This window comes from Octopus sinensis, linkage group LG4 (assembly GCF_006345805.1).
Source record: "Octopus sinensis linkage group LG4, ASM634580v1, whole genome shotgun sequence".
Classification (NCBI taxonomy): domain Eukaryota; kingdom Metazoa; phylum Mollusca; class Cephalopoda; order Octopoda; family Octopodidae; genus Octopus; species Octopus sinensis.
The window spans coordinates 82676471-82682943 of record NC_043000.1 but is presented as its reverse complement, the minus strand read 5'-3'; the positions used below and the strand labels follow the sequence as shown (position 1 = coordinate 82682943).

Genomic DNA, 6473 nt, shown 5'->3' with positions numbered 1-6473 from the left:
TGAAGCCATACGGTTCATAAAAGGGTAAGATTCGAACAGCAGTAAGTCTTCCTCAGAAGAGGAGGTTCACGCCCACGATGTCGGTAGACAGGTGAACCTGGCACAGTCGATGTTCAGTTCGAGCAACTGTAATAGAAATTCCCCAAACTGCTATTTCAGAAGACCAGAAGTTTAGAGAAGAGATCGGCTTTGTTGAGACGTTTCTTTCTGTTTCTCGAAAATTCTACGATGGTGAACCACATGAGCAACATGAAAAACGAAAACATTCGAAGATGAATCGAACTCGTCATTGTTGGGTTTTCAAGTAGTTTGATATATTCATTATTGGACCATTTGAATTCTATTCTGATATACGAGATGGGAGGAGACAGAGAATGAGAAAGAGAGAGAGAGAGAGAGAGAGAGAGAGAGAGAGTGAGAGAGAGAGAGAGAGAGAGAGAGAAAGAAAGAAAGAGAGAAAGGGAGGGAGAGAGAGAGAGGAGGCGAGAAAGTGAAATAGATATAGAGAGCGGATGAAAGAGAGGTAGATAAATATACAGATGGATATGGATTGATAGATAAAGGCATGGAAAGGTAGACAGGGAGATCTATAGAGAGAAATGATTCGATAGAAAAAAAATCACACACACATACACACACACATATAGAGAGAGACGGATAAAAGAGAAAACGATAGGATAGAAGGCGAGAGAGATTGAAAGAAGAGTGTATTGTTCAGCATGGGTACATAATGTGTTGAGTGTAGTGTGTAATATGTACAACGTGTAGTATGTGTATCGTGGAGTGTAGCGCATGTGTAGTGTCTAACATGTGCAATATAATGTGTTGTGCTTAGCGTGTAGTGAGCACTTTGCAGTATGTAATTTGTAGAAAATATTCTGTAGTATGTCGTGTGCACTGTGTAGCGTGTAGCGTGCAGTATGCAGTGTGTAAAGCTTGGCATGCAGTGTGTAGAGTGTAGGTGTAGTGTGTAGTGAAGGAGGTAGTGCCAGCCTTTATTTTTTTTATGATTAAGAATCTTTTATCTTGTTTCAGTCATTAGACTACGGCCATGCTGGGGTATTGCCTTGAGGAATATTTTTTTAGTTAAACTAATCTATCCCCAGTAGTTATTTTCTTTTAAATCCTGGTATTTATTTTACCAGTCTCTTTTTGGAGAATCGTTAAGATTTGAGGACATAAACACACCAACACCGGTTGTCAAGTGGTGGTGGGGGACAAACACTGACACACATACACACACGCACACGCGCGCGCACACACACACACACACACACACACACACACACACACACAACTTATGTATATACGAGGGTCTTCTTTCAGATTCCGTCTACCAAATTCACTCGCAAGGTTTTGGTCGTCTCGAGGCTATAACAGAAGACACTTGCCCAAAGTGCCACGCAGTGGGAGTGAACTCAGAACCATGTGGTTGGGAAGTAAACATTTTACCACACAGCCACGCCTGCGAATAAATACGTAATATGGTACTTTCGTTCCATTTTGAAGACGATCGAGTATGATTTGAAGGATATCTAGCTGCTATTTTTCGAAGGTCGATGACTATATATAGACTCTCTTTGACGTCATCGTTCATCTTGTTATTGCTGTTTGGCCAAAGGCCAGCCCTGGTCGTGAAGACCAATAAACAGAGGTCATCCAATCATGACTATCACATTTAGTAGTATGGTCGTAGTGGTTTGGACAGCATAACCTAATATTGTTCTTTCCACTACTTTAAAAACGACGGGGAATGAATACAACGAAATCTGACTGTTACTTCTAATGACTCCTCTGTCCGGTTAGGAGTTCCCTCGCTGGCTGTAGTGCAGTTGCAGTATAGTGTTACATATTATTTTCTAAGCTGCATACGAGATATGCTATGTGCTCCGCCAGGCATGACAACTGCAGTTGACTGTCTACAAATGTTCCTGCAATATAATTTCATACTCTCACCCGCTTCCGTGCAGTGAATACAGCAAGCGCTGCACTCACGTGTGCAGACGTCTTTGCTGCAGCCCAGTGCAGCTGTACTCAACTGTACTGACGTGCAACGAAAGGGAATACATTGCACAAGTGCATTTTACAATTGTGTACAATATATTCGCTCATCCGTGTCTCTCGCAATATATATATATTATATATATAATATATATTATATATGTATACGTATGCATGTACGTATGTATGTATGTATGTGTGTGTATGTACGTATATTTATATATGTATAATATATATATATTATATATATATTATATATATATATATATATATATATATGTAAGTATATGTATGTATGTATATATGTATATATACAGGTATATATTATATATATGTACTATATGTATGTATTGTATAATATATATACATAATATTATATATATGTGGTGTGGTGTGTGTGTGGTGTGTGTGTATTTATATTTAGAGAGAGAAAGAGATGGATAGATATATAGATATATAGATATGTGTAGGTGTTTGTACATTTGTGTATGTACATATGTACATAACTGTATGTGTGTTGTATCTGTGTGAATGTCTGTGTACGTGTGTTTATGAAAATGCAGCTCTCTGTGTGTGCGTATGTGTGTGTGTGTGTGTACGTGTGCTCTCGCGCGCGCACGTATATCTATATCAATACCTGTGTATGTATTTGTAAATTTACTTTCTGAATCTTTACAGAGACATACATATGTACGTACATACATACATACATACATACATACATACATACATACATACACGCGTCCGTCCATCCATCCATTCATCTATCTATTATCTATCTGTCTATCTATCTATCTATCTATCTATCTATCTATCTATCTATCTATCTATCTATCTATCTCTCTATCTATCTATCTATCTATCTATCTCTATCTATCTATCTATCTATCTATCTATCTATATATATATATATACATATCTGTCTGTCTCACTTTTTCTATCTATCTACACCTACCTACCTACCTACCTACCTACCTACCTACCTACCTACCTACCTACCTACCTACCTACATACATACATACACACATACATACCTACAGGCATGCATGTATATACGTATATATATTTACACAACGTACATACATGTATATATTTTTTGTGCGCATGCGTAAGTATATATATGCAAATGTTTGTGTCCTTCGTTTATCTCTGCTGTGTAATGCAAACATGCTTCCGTAATGCAAGTATATACACCTGTTTAAGTGTTCAACATTTTATTATCAACACTTATACTCACATATATACGTACTCAGATATTCATCTACTGTCTCTCACTCCACTTCATATTATACGTATATATACATAATACATATACACGTATATACACACAGACTAAAGTAGGCTTCACCTACACACACTCGTATATGAATTCGCATACATATATAGATATAATTATATATAAATATATATGCATGCAAAAAAGAAAATTCTGGGGTCGATTTATTCGACTAAAATTTTTTTAAGGCGGTGCCCGAGCATGACTGCAGTCTAATGACATAAGTGAAAAAGTAAAAAATTAAGCATTTATTTATACACACTAGATGGTATAGCGTTTTCAATAACTCATGCGCTCATTTTTCTCTTTTAATAAAACTTTATCTTTCAGATTCAAGATATACTGAGACAATGATGTAGTAATCTTGTTTTCCGGGTCACGAAAGGGGGGAATAAATATTGGATTATCGGTTTTTAAGGGAATTTCTAATAAGATCGATATCGTTTCTGTCCCTATCATCAGACGATAATACCTTACCTTGACATACCAATTCTTTCATTAGGCACACACTATATGTATCAAGGAACCACTCATTCGGGAGACAAAGCGGGGATATTATAGTTAGAGATGGAATGTTTAACCGGCTTGCGGTCCGGGAAACTTTGATATGGAAGTGACAAAGTCGTAATATAATTTTCTGTGGAGCTGTAGCCCACTATTACTGTGTTTCATTGGTTTTTCTTTTGTTAAAAAGATGGTTTGCAGAATACTTTGCTAAAAACTTCCAATGAATTTCAGCACCTGACACACCTTCCGACCAGAGAGATCGGATCACTGCTCTCTGTTCTTCTTTGGTGCACATTGCTAGTAGAACGGCCATGCTTACACTGTAAAACCAGAAAGAAAAATGCTGCGATCAGACTCAAACTTCGATCACGAGACCACAATAGTACCAACTATAAGCACGCATGCACAGAAAGCAGTATGACAATACTAAAGTTATGTTATGGTGAAAGTGCGGATAATTTTTGACTTTCCCTCGTATATATATATATATATATATATATATATATATATATACTTTTATTCTTTTACTTGTTTCAGTCATTTGACTGGGGCCATTCTGGAGCACCGCTTTTAAAAAGTGTGAGAAGCTTACAGCATCTAGGTTTTCCAAGCGGTCCCCCATCTAAGTGCTCACTAGGCTCGACATTGCTTGAATTCCGTGATCGGATGAGAACCGGCGCATTCAACGTGATATGGCCGTAATATATGCATAAAAACCAAGTTTTTTTTTACTATCTTTTTTTATCTTTTATCTTATTGTTTCTCTCACTAAACTGCGGTCATGCTGGGGCACCGCCTTGATGCATTTTATTCGAATGAATCGACCTCACTACTTATTTCTTTAAAAGCAATCAGTACTTAATTTATCGGTCCCTTTTGCCGAACCTTTATGTTACGGGGACATAAATACACCAACATCGATTGTCAAGCGCTAGTGAGGGACTAATAAAAACACACACACACACACGAACACACACACACACACACACACACACACACACGAACACACACACACACACACACACACACACACACACACACATACGACGGGTTTCTTTCAGTTTCCGTCTACCAAATTCGCTCAGAAGGTCTTGGTCGGCCCTAGACTACAGTAGAAGGTGCTTGCCCATGGTGTCAAACAATGGGACTGAATCTGGAACCATGTGGTTGGGAAGAAAGCTTCCTACCACACAGCCGCTCCTGCACCTATATGTTACAAAAATATTAAAAATAAAAGGAGGATTAAAACAAATAATTTCCTTTTAATATTCATCAGTGTGCGTGTTGTTTACGCCATGCACATATTAAATTTTATCTTCAAAGCCACAATTTAACACACAAAGTATTGTTATAATAGGAAAGACATGGTTAAAAGACTCTATGTTGAAATAGATATTGGAAAAACATATATATATATACACATGCAATTATGTTCCCGTCTACATGCGTGCACGCACAGTCACTCATACACACGTTCATTTAAATGTACAATTGTCAGATATAGGTATATGCATAATGACGTACACACCTACATACATATATGTACATACCATCACATATATACACACTGTTCCTATCTTTTAATTGAGTGTTTATACATGCGATTTTAATGTAGATCCTATGCAATTCTATATTGTGTGTGTGTGCGCGTATGTATGTGTGCATATGTGTGTAAGACATATGTGTCGGTGTGTGTATATCTGTCTGTCTATCTGCTGTCTGTTGACTGTCTGTCTATCTATCTATCTATCTATCTGAATACATACATACATACATACATACATATATATAACATATATATATAATATACATATATATATATATATATATATATATATATATATATATATATATAATATATATATAGATATATATATATCTATATATATATATGTAGGTCCCGGGTTGATTCGGGGTTAACCACAGTAAATAAGGTACTCAATACATAGCAGAGTAAAATAATTTATTATATAGAAGGAGCTTCTACAGGACTAGAACTGTTTCAGTCAAGAGAAATCTTCGGAGCTAGTTAACAAGAATTGTATTGGCATTTATACATTTAGGCAGGTTTAAAGGGGTGTTGGTGGGGGACTTTTTGGGGGTAGGCATAGCGCAAAATTCATACTTAGGTGTGATCCTCCACGCACGTAAGACTTTTCTTCTATGACGGATCCCACTGGATCAAAAAAAAATCTGTGACCCCCTTCGACGTCAGCATGGGTGCTAACGACTCTGCTGAAATAAGTACTAGTGGGCCTTTCATCCTCATAGGCTGAAAACCTATTCACAGGCCTCTCCGGTGGTCTTTACGCGAGATGACGGCCTTTTCGCCCTCCACAAAATAAACCCAGGACCACGGATGGGTTCCGGAAAAATCTTTACCCTTCTTTAAAAACTTAGGCCTTAGGATTACCTTAGAATCCAACTTAACAAAAGCTAACTTCCTTGATGTCACCCTCGACTTAAAAACCTCACTTTATTACCCGTACCACAAACCGAATGAATCCCTTAGAATATAGATATTAATTCCAACCACCCAAAAATATATTAGATAACCTAGTAAAAAGTGTCTCAATTAGAATTCTAGCCTGTCCGCCACGGAAGATATCTTTAGGCCGCAGCCCCCTATTACAAACGAGGCCCTGGCCCGCAGTGGCTTTAAAGATAAGATACCTATACTAGTATAGC

The 6473-nt window shown here is 37.3% G+C and overlaps 1 pseudogene; it reads right to left on the bottom strand.

The window, feature by feature from the left end:
- Positions 1–4370: 4370 nt before the first annotated feature.
- On the bottom strand, positions 4371–4489 carry LOC115211284 (annotated as a pseudogene).
- Positions 4490–6473: the final 1984 nt, after the last annotated feature.